An 18,689-nucleotide genomic window follows, 5' to 3' on the forward strand; every position below is an offset into this window, starting at 1 on the left:
TCTCCGACGAGAAAACATTCGTTGTCCAGCAGTTTGTAAACAAACAAAATTAACGTGTTTACTTGCCAAAGAGGTCAGCTTATAATGTGCACTTTCGGTTGGCCACCAGAACTCAAGCGCCGGCCATAACAGCCGATGGTCGCTCTCCGCTCGTATTAATCGACAGTGGCATCGGAATAAATGCCGGATATTATCTCGAAAATATTCTGGAGGATGTATTAAAGCCTTTGGCACGCAAACATTTGGCCGCAGACCTTGAACATTCCAACAGGACTCAGCATCATCGCTGCACGCGCTACCCAAGAATAGCTACAAAATAAGGTTCCTCGCTTCCTTTCCAGCGCACAATGGCCACCAAAATCTCCGGATACCAATTTGTTGGACTATTGTGTCTGGAGTATATTGGAAAGCAAGGTTGGCACTAAAAAATACCAAAGTGTCGAATACCTTAAGCAAGCACTTCGCCGGTAATTGGCCACAATACCGCAGACAGTCGGGCAGCGTCTGACGGTTTCATTGGCCGTTTGAAGGCCATAATTCGTGCCAAAGGTGAAAAATTCGAACATATCTAAACGTATTCTAAAATTTGATGCTATTTCCGATTTTTTTTGCTTTCATTCAATAAAATTTAAAAAATAAACGTAAAAATTATGGCGTTTGGCATTGTTGCAGTTTTTTTCTCGCCCTGTATATAGTGGAGCTATGGCTATATCTGAACCGATTTTAACCAAATTTGATGTACTTGCTTTTAGACTGAATTTGGTCGGTAGAGCCAAAGTTCAGGTTATGCGGACTTGTGACTTGTGGCATGTGACATTTGTTGCACAATTAACCCGAAATCGGTTGAAGATATATGGGAGCTACATCTAAATCTTATCCGATTATCACCAATTTTAATAGCGTTCGTACTTTGGCCAAACAAATATTGGTTGCAAAAATTCATCTCAATTGAATAATAAATGCAACCTGCATCTTGTTCACAATTACATATGTATAGACGGACGGACTGACATGTACAAGTCGACTCAGAAAGTAATTCGCTTCCTTCTCCATGTTACATACGAATGCACAAAGACATATTATCCTTACCACTATGTGGTGTAGGGTATAAAAATTATGAATTATGGAAAATAAAGTTTAATTTTAAAATGAATAGATTATTTAGATTTTGGACATATTGGTCTGCTTTCAGCTACTTATTCAATAAAAATTGGTGTCTTGAATACATCATTGTCAATAAAATATCCTACTTTTAAATATCCTTTTTTAAAATTTCCTACCGGCCACCGGGGCGGGCTAAACTTATATAAATGCCAAACGAAGGAAATGGTTACACAATTAACAAAGTCCCTAATGAAAGTTTAATTAAAAAACCTATTAAAGTAATTTAAATGAAAAATTATTATTTCATTAATAATAATTTTTCCATTTAAAGCTACCCCAAAAAGTTTTTAAACTAAATTCGGTAAAATAGGCGAATACGATAAAAACATATTGTAAATAATAAATAAAATGAGTTTTCAAATAATTAATTTATGAATTTGTTTGGGAACATTTATATGTATGTTTAATCAAATATTCACACTTACTTAGGTCACATTAGAGTGAAAATCCATTGTGGTAATAATTCTGTAAAATAAAAAAAATATCTGAATTTAATATTTTTCATTTAATTAAAATATTTTCGCTGAAATTATAAAAATTAAATTGAAAAGCTCTCAACATGTCTGTGTAGTAAAAAAAAAAACACAATAAATTTAATTTAACAAAAATATAACTGCAGGATATGCAGACACTTGAACAGAACTGATGCCAAGGGCTGTCTGATAATCATTCGAAATAAAATGAAACGCCTGACTGGGTGCAATGCACTGTCCAACAAACACCTTAGTTTTCCCTCTTGTAGGGAGAATTTCTGTCAACATTTTGCAGTCCAATGAACAGAGGAAGATGATGGCCGAGGGAAAGGAAGGGCGAAAGATGTACAATAACAATGGGGAGAGATGATTGCAGATAGCAAGGGGAAGATAAAGGAAGGGTCAACTAAGAAACTTCAGCTTTTAGTAAGGGGGGAAGCTGTTTGCGAAAAAACGATTCTAGATAATTGCAATGGAACAAAATTAGGGGGAAGGGTGATAATAAAAGAATTATTAAAACGAGTTTTCTTTTCCATGCAAATCACTTGTGTTTCTCCTCAAAACAGTATCCCAATTGACATGATTTTCAAAATGTCACAAATAGCAGGCAAGACCAAGTAAACATTTTTAGTAGGGTTCCAATACTGATACATTGAGGGTTTCTACTTATTAAGAAATTTAAATATGAAAATTTGCCTGAAAAAAACTGAAAAACAAATTAAGAAGTATTAGTCGATTTTGGCAACAGATTTAGGCCAAAAAATTTGCGTGCCCAAGGCCTCAATACACCCTCCAGAATATTTTCGCGATAATATTCGGCATTTATACTGATGTCACGGTCGATTAATACGAGCGGAGAGCGACCATCGGCTGTTATGGCGGCCCACACAATCACCACAAATTACCGGAGCGTGAGTTCTGGCGGCCAATCGAAGGTGCACATTTTCAGCTGACCTCTTTGGCAAGTAAACACGATCAGTTTGTTTGTTTACAAAATGCTGGACAACGAATGTTTCCTCATCGAAGAAAACCAAATTCGGCAGTTCACCACTTTCGGTCAAGCGAAAAAACTCTTTAGCTCTTTTTAATCTATTTTCTTTCTGTTGCGGTGTAAGTTCTTGCACTATTTGGAATATCAATGACTTTACCCCGAGCTCATATTTCAATATTTGCCGAATGGAATATTGCGATATGAGAAAACATTCGGGAACATATTCAGGAGCAGCACGCGCCACCCAAGAATGGTTACAAAATGAGGTTTCTCGCTTCATTTCCAGCGCACAATGGCCACCAAAATCTTCGATCCGTTGGACTATTGTGTCTGGAGTATTTTGGAAAACAAGGTTGGCACTAAAAAGTACCAAGGTGTCGATCACCTCAAGCAAGCGCTTCGTCGGGAATGGGCCAAAATACCGCAGAGCAACATTTGGGCAGCGTGTGACGGTTCCATTGGCCGTTTGAGGGCCATATTTCGTGCCAAAGGTGACCAATTCGAACAAATCTAAACTTTTTCTAAAATTTGATGCTATTTCCGAAAGGTTTTGCTTTCATTCAATAAAGTTTAAAAAATAAATAAAAATTATGGCGTTTGACTTTGCTGCAGTTTTTTATCTCACCCTGTATGATTATAAAATTAATAAATAAAAGACTTAGCACTTTTTGATTTGCAACAAACCCAGACTACTTATTGTTTGTCAATATAACCACCAAACACCATCCGTGTTCTCAGCTTGGGTATGGGGTTAAATGCAAATGCCACCATAATCTCCATATTTACATTTATAATTCAGTTAGAATAAAAGGAAAAACTACTAAAAACTCTACAAATTTGTTTAGTTTTTATCATTTAATTTATGTACATAAAATGCAATCAAAATATTTCATCACCTAAATACAAATGCAATTTGTATTTAAATTTATTTACACATTTTATTTCGTGGTTAGAATCGAAAGATATACAGACAAGCAAAACAATGAAATGCAAACAAAAAATTAAGCATATTATTCGTTAAAATTTAATTGAATTCATATCCTTTTTGTAATTCAATCAAATATTTGTCTACATTTTGCAACAAAATATAGAGTTGCGATGATTGTTGTCATTGTTGTGATTCTGTGTTTTTTCCGTTTTTGTTGTATTGTTACAGTTTTAATTTTGCGAATGACACAGATACATTTTCATGTGTCAGCATAAATCAATGCAACGGGGGCCATTGTAAATTTCATTATGCAGGGGTATATAATGTCAATATTGAAAAAAATGTATATATAATTACATTCACCCTGCGGAATTTTCAGTATGTGTTTGTAAAAATGAAATATGAAATAAAACAAACTTAATATGTATTTCAATATCTGGTGGGACGTATAAAAATTAAGGTAGTCGAAATAAAATTTATTTGAAATTTAGAACACTCCTTACACGGAGGATTCACATATCGAGGTTAGCTGTAATAAATTGTTCTGCGGTTTTACTTTATATAACAAGAAAAATTAACAATTAAATAATAAATCGGTGAAAAAAAAAAAAAAAAAAAAAAAAAAACACAGCAGTAAGTTCGGCCGGGCCGAACTTTGTATACCCTCCACCATTTAGAACGAATTTGAAAATATTCGAAAAAGATAACATTCGCCAAAAATTCTGCTAACATCTTAAAAATACCGAATGTAGCCGTTATATTAGGGTCTGTATGACGTGCACCTACATAGGCATTGTTTGTCACAAGCCATATTCAAATTCGATACTTGAAATAAACGGTGAATAATGTAGCTAAAATAATCAAAATACCGTACATAGGGAGGAACCGTTATATCGGAGCTATACAAAGACCTAGACTTGCATGGACAATTTTCCGATTTTCTGACATCTCAAACAACTTCGGTGAGTACTGTACCTAAAATCGTCAAAATACCGAATATAGGGAGGTACTGATATATGGGGCATATACGAAGACCTCGACCTGCTTAGACAATTTTCTGTCACAGACTATAGTTTCCATTACGAATATCGGGAGGTACCGTTATATGGGGGCTGTATGAAAACGTGGACCCACATGGCCCATTTACGAACTTAACCTGCCAACTGGCTAAATAAACATGTGTGCAAAATGTTAGCCTTATTTTACGTTGATCAAGAATGTATATACTTGGGTCTGACATGAGTATTTCGAGGAGTTACAAACGGAATGATAAAATTAATATACCCTCTATAGTATGATGGAGGGTATAAAAATCAACAAATAAAAATAAGATTATTTTTCGCCTAGTTTCACATTTAGGTATCTAATTTTCTAATTTTGACATCCCACAATTTTTTGTGCCCCATGCATACCTTAACGTATTTTATTTAACCTAAGCGTAGCCCTGGGAACCGTGTAAAAATAAATTTAAAAATTACATTTACATTTCCCTTTGACCAAATTCCCACCCGAGCATATGAACACATATATTTGGAATATTTATTCAGTTTTTCGGTTTCCATTCGGATCAGCGGCAAATTTTCTAAGAAAACCAACAAATGTTAAATGAATAGCAGCAGTAGTCAGTTTGGTTAAGTAAATTTATACACTCATATGTATGCGTGAAATTGTTCATTGTCTGTGCGAAATTTATGCAAAAAGGGTTATTGGATAAGGCTTACAGAAGGAGGAAATTTTATACAAAAAGGGTTTTCGTTTTTGGTTCACATTAAGTAAAATCTCAAATGGTTATTTAATTTTGAAGACAGAGAAAAATTAACAACTGTATTAAAATGTGGGAAAGATATGAACACAAAGCTGATTAGATACATTTGATTTTGAAATGTAAGGAAATTGACATTTTTCTCCCACCAAAAAGCCTATTCATGAGGGTGACTTCTGCAAACAATCAACCGTCTTATAATGATCCAAAGACAAACTATCATAGCGAAAATATTTCAAACCCTATAATACTTTTCCAGTACCCCTCAATTCATTTACAACCCTGGCACTTGAAACTACCAAGTGTGGCGAGAAAAAATGTTAAAAAAATGTGTGGGAAAATGATCTCAAGCATAAATAGCAATAATTGTTGGTTAGCAAAAGACGCCAACAAAACCAAACGATATCATCATCATCAACTCACACCACCAACACACACACACACACTCAATATTATCTATCTAATATGTGTGGTTATATGTTTTCGCCCCTCCTTCTTTACCTGTTACGCTTTAAGGCGACAGAAATGAAAACTGAACACAATTTAAAGCAATTAAACGTGTTGAAGTTGAAAGTAAAAACATGAAGAATGTAACAACTAACGACAGTGCTAATATAGCTGAAAAGAGTCAAATTTATAAGAGCTGTTGATATGTGTACCTATTTTTTTAGATTTTTATAAAACATGTTTATTGGACTGTCAGGTTCATCCCTAAGAATTGTCAAGGCCTTAAACTGGCGTATTTTGATGGCGTATGTGCCTCTTTTACTAATATTGACAATCCTAAAAATAATCTTAACTACACACCCTCCGCGATTTAAACTACAAAATATATTATTCTCATAAAATTAACAAGTTAGAATAACTTGTTTTTATCACATCAAATGGTGGGACTGAGTAAAAATTTCCAACTACAAACCCCCCTGGTTAGAATCTCTGCTGCATCAAACAAACAAAAAAAATACGAAAATACTGAGAGTTTTACGAGGCAGATTCATCTCGCTAAAAATCTAGTAATGAAAGGTCAAAAGTCGGGCGGAGCCGACAATATAATACCTTACACCACTATGTGTATTTAGTTTCGCCAAATGGTGAAATTTGGTTATATAAAAAAATCTATTCAATTTGGGCTGATTTTATGGTAAGCAATAACCGTACATTCGGATGAAGATGTATATCGAAGCTATATAAAACCTGAACCGATCTCAATAAAATTTGGCAGAGGTATTTTCGAGCAGTATATGATCCCTGTATCAAATATCATTGTTGTGGAATGTTTATTACGTATGTGAGTGACTTTAACAACAAATCGAATGGTAGCTATAGCTACAGGGTTGCCTATATTCGACGGACCCATGTTTTTTTTTTTGGGCACATTCCAATCGACGAGGCTTGTCCGCAGGCAACATTCTTTGCTTCAATTGAATTTTGTACGGGAACAAATGTAAATCAATGCGAATAATCCGTTGTAAAGTGGACCGAGCCATGCCCAACTGCTGAGAACGGCGTTTTTGGGATGTTCTTGGGGACCTCTCAACACTGGCTCGTACGGCAGCGATATTCTCGGCCGATCGCCTTGGTCGACTTTTATATGGCCTCTTCGGATTAGAAAGAGCCTTACCAGTCGAAAATTTTTCGTGGCGTGTATTGTTTCATGGTAAAAATCTGCTTGGACTGACGCTTCAAACGCGGTATGTCATTAAGTGATGTGACATCTCTGTCAAAAGTTATGGCGTTGCCAGACGGGTCCGTCGAATATGGGCAACCCTGTATATCTGAACTGATTTTCACCAAAATTTGAAGCACTTGCGTTTAGGCTGAATTCCGTCGGAAGTGCACAAATTCTGTCAATTTGGGATGATATTGGCAATTTGGTGCACAAAAAAAAAAAAGTAAAAAAGCAGTAAGTTCGGCCGGGCCGAACTTTGAATACCCTCCACCATTTGGAACGAATTAGAAAATATTCAAAAAACTAAAATCCATTGAAAATTCTGTTAAAATCTTTAAAATACCTAATATCGGAAGGTGCCGATATATGGTGGGATATACGCTATTCCCTTGGATTCCAAGGAACTCCTTGTGTGGATTTTCAGTTAATTCCATTGGTAAATGTGGCTAAAATCATCAAAATCCCGAATATCGGGGGTACAGTTATATGGGGGATATACGATATTGTGGACCTATATAGACAAATACCTTTCAGGGGTTAAAGTGCTCACAAAGAAATCCTTGTGTGGATTTTCAGACAATTCCATTGAAAAATGTGGCTAAAATCATCAAAATACCGAATATCGCGGGGTATCGTTATATGGGAGCTATACGTTATCGTTAACTTATATAGAGAATTCTCTGTCGGGGGTAAAGTGCTGACAAAGAACCCCTTGTGTACAAAGAACCCCTTGTGACCCGAATATCGGGGGTACCGTTATATGAGGGCTATACGATATCGTGCAGCTATATAGATAATTCTCTGCCGAGGTATAAAGTACCCACAAGGAACTCCTTGTGTGGATTTTCAGACAATTCCGGTGAAAAATGTGGGTAAAATCATCAAAATACCGAATATCGGGGGTACCGTTATATGAGGGCTATACGATATCGTGCAGCTATATAGATAATTCTCTGCCGAGGTATAAAGTACCCACAAGGAACTCCTTGTGTGGATTTTCAGACAATTCCGGTGAAAAATGTGGGTAAGATCATCAAAATACCGAATATCGGGGTTACCGTTATATGGGGGCTATATGATATCGTGGACCTATATAGATAATTCTCTGCCGAGGTATAAAGTACCCAAAAGGAACTCCTTGTGTGGATTTTCAGACAATTCCGGTGAAAAATGTGGGTAAAATGGGGGCTATTCGATATCGTAGACCGATAGAGCCCATCTTCGAACTTGACCTGCCTGCAGACAAAAGAGAGATCTGTGCAAAATTTTAGCTTTTTATCTTCATTCGTTTAGACTGTAGCGTGATTACAACAGACGGACAGACGGACGGACAGGTCTAAAACGGAATGACGAACTTAATATACCCTCCATACTTTTTTGGTGGAGGGTATAAAAAATAAATAAATAAATAACACGGACAAAAATATATGGGAGCAATATCAAAATCTGAACCGATCTTGACAAAATTTTAAACACTTATGTGTGAGCTGTATCTGATGTCTGGTACCAACGTTTATTGTTGTGGAGGGCATATTAAGCATGTGAGAGACTTTAACACCAAATCGAATAAAACCACACATTCTCCATGGCCGGCGCGGGTTTCGATCAAGTCGCTTCTTTACTTTTCGGACCATTTCTGCTGATGTTGCTTTTTTCTACCGTCCACTTCCTTGACGTCGGGCTACGGTACCAGTATCACGATAACGAGCGATGGTACGAGATACAAAAGATTTATTCACATTTGAATCCTGGAGTGCTCTAATGATAGCCCATTGTGGTTTTCCAGCCAAATATAAAGAAATCACACTATCACGCTTGAATTCCATCACGAACAACTTTTTTCTCGAAAATTCTCACCAAAATGCTTTTCCACGCTTGTAAACAATGTAATGAGCTGTCACTGGAATAATTTTAACAGCTGTCGGACGAGTGGCTTGGAAATGACAGCAGTCGGAAGTTTTTAATCTCACTCGATAGTTTGAAATTTTAGGGACATCATTCACCCGAGTTGTTTTAAATTTCGTATTTAGAGTTCGTAATGGGAACTACAGACTGTGAGAGAAAATTGTTTATACGGGTCCAGGTCTTCGTAAAACCCCGATATTCGGTATTTTGATGATTTTAAAACAAATTTAAAATCATTTTTTAAAATTTTTTAAAATGGTGAAATTTAAAAATCGGCGTGGTCTTTTACTTTTTTAAGTTAATTTATTTAGTTTGTCGCTGTTTCCGTCGCAAATTGTTTTTACTGTTGTTGTATTTAACGTACGGGTGACCATCAGTGTTGCCAAACGTTGTTCCAAAAGACAGACCTACCAATTCAATGAATATGATGATTTATATTTTCCTTTCATCTTCAGGATTATTATCTTCCTTCCTCAGGATTTTCGAAACTTTAAAATCCCAAAAACGTAAAGATAATCTTTGTAAAGCTTTCTGCAAAATTCAATTTGCTTTCCCAGCCACATGTGTGGTTTAAGACCTAGTAGTACATTTTTAGCAAAGTCCATTATATCATTGCTTATTACTGACTTTTGAGAAGCCATTCTCCACAACAGAATCTCATAAGTGACTAGTTATACCAAAACCAATAAGTTATTCTAACAAATCCTATCAGACTACATTTTTATTTAATCAATTTAATACAATTTTCAATTCCCAGCTGTCTAAAGGCTTCCACAAAAGAAAAACAGAGATAAATTGAAAAAAAAAAAACATTTCCTCCTTGAAGTATTCTTTTCGAATATGATGATTGACTTCGGATTGACTTCAGCTCAAAATAACCTTACAACTTTAGGTTGATGATTTCCTTTGTATAGAAGAAAAACGTTCAACCACAAGAATCAAATAAAGTGCAACTTATGGGAAGTGTTATTTGTGTGTGTGTGTGACAAACAAATGTTAACATATCTGCAGACACACACACACACGTACATGCAAATATATATTTATCTATCGCAAGTAAGAGCCATAAACAACATGCAAATCTATGTTATCTGCTTATTGAATATCCAGCTTAAATGTTGATCCTTTGTTGCAGTGCGGTATACAATGTGGGTCCTTGCTTTGATGCAGGATGTTCGTACTGAACACATTGACAGTATGGTTTTTGATTTTATGTTCATTCCTACTTTTTGGGTGGTGGGGAGCGTGGTTGAAAGGACTTGGCAATTGAAATCTGCATTCCTTGTTCATTGTAGCTGTATGCCATCCATCTGTCGATCTATCCATCCATTTGTATTGGTTGGCAATAAATAAACAATGTGTGTGTCTCTGACAGAAGCCGAGTAAATAAAATTCACATTTGTCTGCCTTCGTTTTCAACTTTTTAAATATTTCTGCCATTATTTATACTTCGATTTTATTTTTCATTTTCGTTTTTTTTTTTTTTTGGGAGAATATTGAAATCCTTTCTGAGAAGCCGGAGTGAAATGTATACATACATATGCACAGATGGTTGTTGAAAAGTGCAGTAGCATAAGCATGTTTAAGTAAGGCAAGTGAGCATTTATTGATGGCGTTGAGTTGTTTGGTGTTTAATCTCTTGTAAGACATTAGGGGGAGGGAGACAGCAATTTAAATATTTCAGGGAAATATGAACTTGGAATTGGAACCCAGAAGTTTTTTCTTCTCTTCTCTTCTCTTCTCTTCTCTTCTCTTCTCTTCTCTTCTCTTCTCTTTTCTTTTCTTTTTTTTTTTGTAAAACATTGATTAATGATTGCTAGAATTCATAAAAAAAATATTCAAATTTAAAAAAAACATATTTTTACATTTAAACCCCAAGGCACGAATGATTTTCTGATTCAGTTTTCGGATACACCCTAATATTTCACTATTTTATCCTTTAAATAAAAGCCAGCTTACGCGAGTAATGTTTCAACTATACAATATCGAACACAACAAGAAACACGGGTGTATTACCAAAATGTAAATAAGTTTCACCAAAGGCCTTAACAAACATTCACACATGTACATACGTGCATACAAAGAAATTGAGGGTAATTCTTGGTAAAGACCCTCCATTGAACTCGAAATGCCCAAATATTATTGGAGTTGTAAAGACTATTTGGTTTAAATACTGAAATCATGGCAAAGAGGTATTTTTACTTCCTCACGATTATGTTTAATCCATGCATTTATTTTTCACAGAATATTTTTAAGGAGCAACCAAAATAAAAATTGCGGTTTTTTAAGAATGTAATGATTGATTTATGTATAAGAAGGCATATTTTTTGAGGAGTCACCGAGCAATAATCATGGATTTTATAGAACGATTTCAAAAGACTAAGGAATTGAAAAAAATTAAGCAATTAGCGGAACTTACATCGTGGACTTTTGAAGAATAGACAATTATGGCTTAAAAGAGGATTTTTAAATAACATTTTCAAAAGGCTAGCAGAGTCTTCGTATCGTACTTTTAATTTATTAAGAAAAGAAAACAAGTAAAAAAACATTAAGTTCGGCCGGGCCAAACTTTTAATACCCTCCACCTTAGGGTAAAAGAAACATTAGAAGAAATGTGGCAAAAATCATCAAATTACCGAATATCGGGAGGTACCGTTATATGGGGGCTATACCAAAACGTGGACCTATAATTACAATGTTTCGCTACACGAACTAGGACCCATTATGACCCACAAGTACCAATTTTTAGACAAATCAGTTAAAAAATTTGGCAAAAACCATCAAAATACCGAATATCGGGAGGTACCGTTATATGGGGGCTATACCAAATCATGGACCCATACATGTAATGTTTCGCCACCAGAGCTGGAACCCCTTATGACCAACAAATAACAATTTTCAGACAAATCCGAGAAAAGTGTTGCAAAAATCATCAAATTACCGAATACCTGAAGGTACCGTTATGTGGGGGCTATACCAAATCATGGACCCATACATGCAATGTTTCGCCACCGGAGCTGGAAACCATTATGACCCACAAATACCAATTTTTAGACAAATCCGTGAAAAAATGTGGCAAAAAAACTAAAATACCGAATATTGGGAGGTACCTTTATATGGGGGCTATACCACAACGTGGACCTATACATGCAATATTTTGCCACACGCTCAGGGACCCGTTATGACCTATAAATACCAATTTCCAAATCCGTGAAAAAATGTGGCATAAATCATCAAAATACCGAATATCGGGAGGTACCGTTATATGGGGACTATACCAGAACGTGGGCCGATATATCTCATTTTCAATACCAACCATCCTAGACACAATGCAAATAGCTCTGCTAAATTTTGGCGCTCTACGTCAAATAATGTGGGCTGTATCGTGATTTCAACATACAGACAGACAGACGGACATCGTTAAATCGACTTAGAATTTTATGCTGATTATGAATATATACTTTATGGGGTCTTCGACGAATATTTAAGGGTGTTACAAACGGAATGACAAAGTATAAAGGTATAAAAACAGCAGGAACTTGACCGTGAATTTTTAAGAATATTTTCGAAGAATTCATTTGTGATATTGCTTTTTAAAGAACTAGTCGTCGATTTTTGAAGGAGATTTTCAGAGGAGTAGCAGAGTCATAATAGTGATGCCTTTGGAATATTATTAAAGACTGCCGGAGCATTAATCATGGGTTTTTTAAAGAATGTTTTCAAATTAATCCGGGCTCAAAGAAAAAAAAAGTAAATAAATAAAACAAGTAAAAAAGCAGCTAATACCCATTTGCAAGGAACTTGAAAAAATTAAAAAAAAAAATCCGAAAACTACCACTTAAATGAAACCCGTTATATGGGTCTGTACGAAGACGTGGACTTGCTTACGAATTTTTTGCCATAGGTTGTAGTATCCATTACGAACGAATCCATCCATAAATACGAAATTTGAAACGATTCCGGTGAATAATGTTGCTGAAATCATCAAAATACCGACTATGGGGAAGTATCTTTACGAAGACGTGGACCTGCATAGAGATTTTTTTTCATAGGCTGTATTATCCATTACGAACTTCAAATATCAAATTTGAAGCAATTCCGATTAATAATGTCGCTAATATCACCAATGTTCTGTCATACGCTGCAGTATGAATTACGAACTTTAAATACGAAGTTTGTTACAATTCCGGTGAATAATGTCGCAAAAATCATGAAAATACCGAGTATCGGGAAGTACCGTCATATGGGGGCTATACGAAGACGTGGACCTTCATACGATACCATAAAGCAAATTTTCAAAGAACTATTAGTGATTTTTTAAAGCATAATTTCAAAGGACTGTGCAAAGATTTTTTATAGCATGAGTTTTTCCTTTAAACTTGTATTTTTTAAAGCGTATTTTTGTGTTTTTCAAAGTAAATGTTCAGGGACCAATCTAGGGGTTTTAAGCACATTTTCAATTTATCATTTAGCAACTATTTGTGAATTTTCCAAATAATATATTTCACATTATATTTCAAAATTTCATAGAATATACGTAAAATATTAAAGAATATAAATTTTTGGAGGACAATTCTTGGATTTTTAATTTCATGTGGGTTTTTTAAATATTTTTAAAGGACTATTCCTGGAACTGTGAAGGGTATTTTCAAGAGAATTTATCGTTGTTTTCTAAAGCATAATTTATTCATAGTTTATTCTTTAAAGCATAATTTAAGAGGACCATTAGCCAACTAATTATGGATATTTTAAAGAATAATATAAAAAATACTTTAAAATACTTTTCGTGTGATATTTAAAGTAATTTTCTAATTAAAATTCCTGGATTTATTACGGATATTAAAAAAAAAACTTATAGCTGTTTTCTGAGGCATATTTTAAAAAGCTTCTTTAAAGCATAAACTATTTCCAATTGTTGATTTTTCAAGCATATTTTTATGGGACTATTTATGTTTATTTTAAGGCACAATACCAACGAACTATTTATGGAATTTAAAAGGATGTTTTCAGTGGATTATTCGTTCGAATATCAAAAACACATTTTCAAAGAACTATTCTGGATTTTTTAAGCATCATTTTACAGGCATATTCCCATATCTTTCATTACATTTTCATTTTTATACCCTACACCACATGGTGGTAAGGGTATTATGTCTTTGTGCATTTGTGTGCAACATGGAAAAGGAAGCAAGATAGACCCATAGTTACTTTTGAGGATATTCATGGAATCACTTTCTGAGTCAATTTATGCATGTCCATCGGTCCGTCCATCTATTTTAGTGAACAAAATGCAAGTCGCATTAATTATCCGATTAAGATGAATTTTGCCAAACAATGTTTGTTTGGTCCAAGACGAACTCTATTGAAATTGGTTAGAATCGGTTTAAATGTTAGATATGGCTCCCATATACGTTTCGTCCGATTTCGGGTTTATTGTGCACCAAATGGCTAATATGAGCCCAAATGAACTAAATTTCGGAAATTCCGACAGAATTCATCCTAGAAACAAGAACTTCAAATTTGGTGAAAATCGGTTCAGATATAGCTATAGCTCCATATACATGGGGTTTTAAGTCCCCCACGTGCGTAATATGCACTCAACAACAATATTATTTGGTACTAAATATCAGATACGGCTCAGAAATAAGTGTTTTAAATATTATCAAGTTCGGTTCAGATTTGGATATAGCTCTCATATATATCTTTATCCGATTTTATGGTTTTTGTCTACCAAATGGCCAATATCAGTTATTTACACCATTTTTATGGACTATGGTATTTTTAAAAGCATATTTTCGGCACACTGTTAGTATTTTTGTGGACTTTCGCTAATGTGTTGTGAAGGGCTCTTATAAATATTCTTTGGAAGGACTTTTGTGGCAGAAACCGTGGACTAAGAAGAATTTTTGAAGTTGTATTAGAGATAAGTTTCAGTGGGTTTTAAAAGCTTTTTTCATGCATTTTTTAAGAATAATTTCAAAATACGGCCCCTTAAGAAAAAATAAATTAATAAATAAATAAATATTTTGGAAAGGCTAGAGGAGTCACAGGGAGTTATCGTTATATTGGAGCCTACGAAGACATGGTTCTGCATACACAATTTTCTGCAATGGGCTGTAGTACCCAATACGTCGCTAAAATCATAAAAATAGAGAGGTATCCTTATAAATATGAAGGGTATACGAAGAACTTCAAATTGCAAATTTAAAACATACTCGGTGAAAAGTGGGACACAAATTATCAAAATAACGAATATTTGGAGGTACAGTTATTTGGGTACTATATCAAGACATAGACCTACTTTGACAGTTCTATGCAAGGATCTTTCCTACATAATTGGAACATATGCAGCCAATTTACAGCAAATTTGGAAGCAGCCAAAAAAAAAAAACTTAAATGGGTCGGTAGAGTTATATGGAGCTATACCAAAACGTGGACCAATATACGTCATTTTCAATACCAAAAGTCCTGCAGAACAAGCACACATCTGAATAAAATTTTACCAACCTACTTCATTTCTTTCGGAAGCTAGAGTGATTTCCACAAACGAACAGACGGATTGACAGGGAAAGGGACGGACGGATCACTTAATCGACATTTGTGGGGCCTAAAATGTGTTACAACTGAAATGACAAACTTAATATACCCTCCATATTATGGTGGAGGGCATAAATAATTTTTGAAGGGCTCTTAGGGGCTTGCTAATGTCTTGTAATGCATAGTTATAGGAACTATCTAAATCGTTCGATTATTTCTCTCTAAGTTACTATTTGAATGACTATTAGAGCCTTGTGAAGGCCTCTTATTAAATATTTTTTTGGAAGGGGACAGTATTCGTTGATTTTTGGATAATTTTTGAAGCCCTCCCCGAGCTGAGAATGTCTTTTACGAGTTTTCCCGTTTTCCCAGGGTGTTGGGTAGGGTATTGAACAATGCCAACAATTGACACATAAATACAGGAATATGTGACAAACCTATGTATATATATATCATATACATATGTGGCGAACACATGCAGGTACACCTATATGTAATTTTCACACACTCATCGAAACACACAAAAAAAAAAAAACAATTCCAATATTGGCTGCTGTTGCCATCTTCGACAATGCCACATTTTGCGTACCCATTTTCACCAAAACAAAAAAAACTTTTTTCCTCGTTTTTTTTTTTGTTCTGCGTCACATTCATTCCGACAGGAATAAACCAAAGAATGACACAGAGATAATTTCTGGGATTGAATGTAAATTAAATCTGTTCGTATGTTCCAATTTTTTGATTGTATATCGGATATTGGCATGTTTTTGTTGAGTTTTGTGCCCCTTTTTTTGTTTCATTATTTTTTTATTAGCTGAAGTTGTGTGTTATTGGGTGCTGATGAAAAACACAAAACGACTGAAATCAATATGGATTTAATTGCAAAGGCACAAAAACTGATTCCAAGCCATTAATTTTTGGTGTGCAACAAAGAACGTTGTGTGCCGGTGGCGAGCTACAGAAAGGATTTGAGTGTGTTATCGTGTTGCGGCAATATCAATAACTGTGAGTTTTTTGTTTTTGTCCTCAGGATAATTAAAAAATATGGTTATGTGCAGTGAAGATTCTTTTTTTTGTGAAATAAGGAAATGTATGTAATCCTAGATGTTTCAGTTACAAATAAGACCATGTATGTCGTGGGAGCAGATTCTTAAATCACAAAAGCTAACATTAAATCAAATAACAGGATATTTAACACTTCCATAATATTGAAGTGAAGTAATACTTAAATTTTATGATGATCCCGAATAAATGCTGAATCAAGGAAGAAAAAAAGAAAACTCTGAATTGGATTCAAGTTTCAGCCATTTAAAATTTTTGTCAAATTCACAGAAAATTAAACATCATTGATAGCCTTCACTTCGAAACAATATCTGAAATCAATAAAATCGAATGCATGCCATTGAAAAATTGTACACATGCAATCAGGGTTTGTGATTGTGGATATGAATTTGATAACTCATAAAAAATAAAACTAAAAAATTTCTTTAAATAAATAAATAAATTAAAAATAAATAATTATTTAAAAATCGATGACATAATAAGGAACAATTTAATACCCAAACTAAACCATTCTTTAATATGTAGGTTATATTACAACAGGAGATTAGTAAAAAAAAGGCTCGAGCAGGAAAGCATTGAATGCCTAAGCATAGATGAAATAGACAGGGATGTCAGTAGGTGAACGCAGAATTTAGTAAAGTCATTCGAAGAAATCTGTCCCTGCAGAATTCTGGAATCTGCCTACGAAAACCCCTGGGAGACAGGGGAAATTCGTAAAAAAGAAAAGAGGTCTGAAGGCATTACAATAGAGATTGAAGTATCCTCGGATGGCTATCCATTATAAACTTAAATAATACAACAAAATATTAAGAATAGCAAAACCAAACATCTGGAAGCTTTTCTGCGAACAGGTTCATAACTTAAATGATGTATCAAAAATTAAACCAGTAAAGAAAGTCTTAAAGTCTAGCGGGGCCGACTTTATTATACCCTACACCACTTTTCTAATTTAGTAGAGCTCCACATAAAAATTAAAAGTTTTTATTTGAGAATCAATCATACACGCTATAGTTATAATTTAAAGTTCAAAGGACTAAATATGCCGAAGCATTTGTATCTTTTAAATTCGGACATGTGTTGTCCATTTGGTGTACAAATAATTTAAAATCGGATAAAAATATATATGGGAGCTATATCCAAATCTGAACCGATCTCAATACAATTTGGCAAAGATATATCTGAGCTGTATTTGATAAATTTTTCTTTGAATATCGTTGTTATGGAGCGCATATTACGGTTGTGGGTAACAAATATAACAAATTGGATGAACAATATATATAGAAGCTATAGCTATATATGAACCGATCTTCACCAAATTTGACACTAGCTTCTAGACTTAATTCGGGGTTAAGTGCCAAATTCCATCCCATTTAGACAAATATTAGACGTTTGGTGCACAATAAAAGGCAAATCGGACGAAGTTATATATGGGAGTTTTTTTTAAATCTGAACAGATCTCGATAAAATTTCGCAAAGATATTTCTGAGCTGTATTTGATATATTTCCCCAAATATTGTTGTTGCAGAGTGCATATTAAGGCTGCGGAGGAAAAAATAACAAATCGGATGAACAGTATATACGGGAGCTTTAGCTATACCTGGACCGATTTCGATCAAATTTGGCATATTTATTTTTAGGCCTAATTTGGGGGTATATGCAAAATTTCATACTATTCGGGCTGATATTACACGTTTGGTGCACAATAAAAGGCAAATCGAACGAAGATATATATGGGAGCTTAATCTAAATTTCGACCGATTATCTCCAATTTCAATAGGGTTCGTCCTTGGGCCAAGCAAAAGATCATCTAGATCGGGCAATAAATGCGACCTGTACTTTGTTTACAAAAATACATGGACGGACGGACATGGATTAATCGACTCAGAATGTGATTCTATGCAGATCGTCAAAAGGAACTCTGGGTCTGTCTCGTTTCCTTTTGCCTGTTACAAACAAATGCACATAATACCCTGACCACCTTGTGGTGTAGGGTATAAAAAGTTTCTTTCTAAAACCCACAAGCCGACACAACGGTGGATGATATGAGTAATAAGATGGAAACAGTAGAATACACCCTAGGGCTTTTGACGAACACACACTTCCCACCGAGCATCACTAAACGCGGAAGATAGAGGAAATATGGCTTATGAAGCACCAATATTTTATGAATCCATGGTAAAGGATGCCATCGAAGCCGT

The 18,689-nt window shown here is 34.8% G+C and overlaps 1 protein-coding gene across 1 annotated transcript in view; it reads right to left on the reverse strand.

Annotated features, from left to right (window-relative positions):
• LOC101897675 (protocadherin-like wing polarity protein stan) overlaps positions 1-18,689 on the reverse strand; it is a 158,560-nt gene that overhangs the window by 128,026 nt on the left and 11,845 nt on the right. The window contains exon 2 of the mRNA XM_059125595.1: positions 1,590-1,629. The gene's annotated coding sequence lies outside the window, so the exon portion shown is untranslated. The remainder of the gene's footprint in view (positions 1-1,589; positions 1,630-18,689) is intronic.

Source organism: Musca domestica, unplaced genomic scaffold (assembly GCF_030504385.1).
Source record: "Musca domestica strain aabys unplaced genomic scaffold, Musca_domestica.polishedcontigs.V.1.1 10, whole genome shotgun sequence".
Lineage (NCBI taxonomy): Eukaryota > Metazoa > Arthropoda > Insecta > Diptera > Muscidae > Musca > Musca domestica.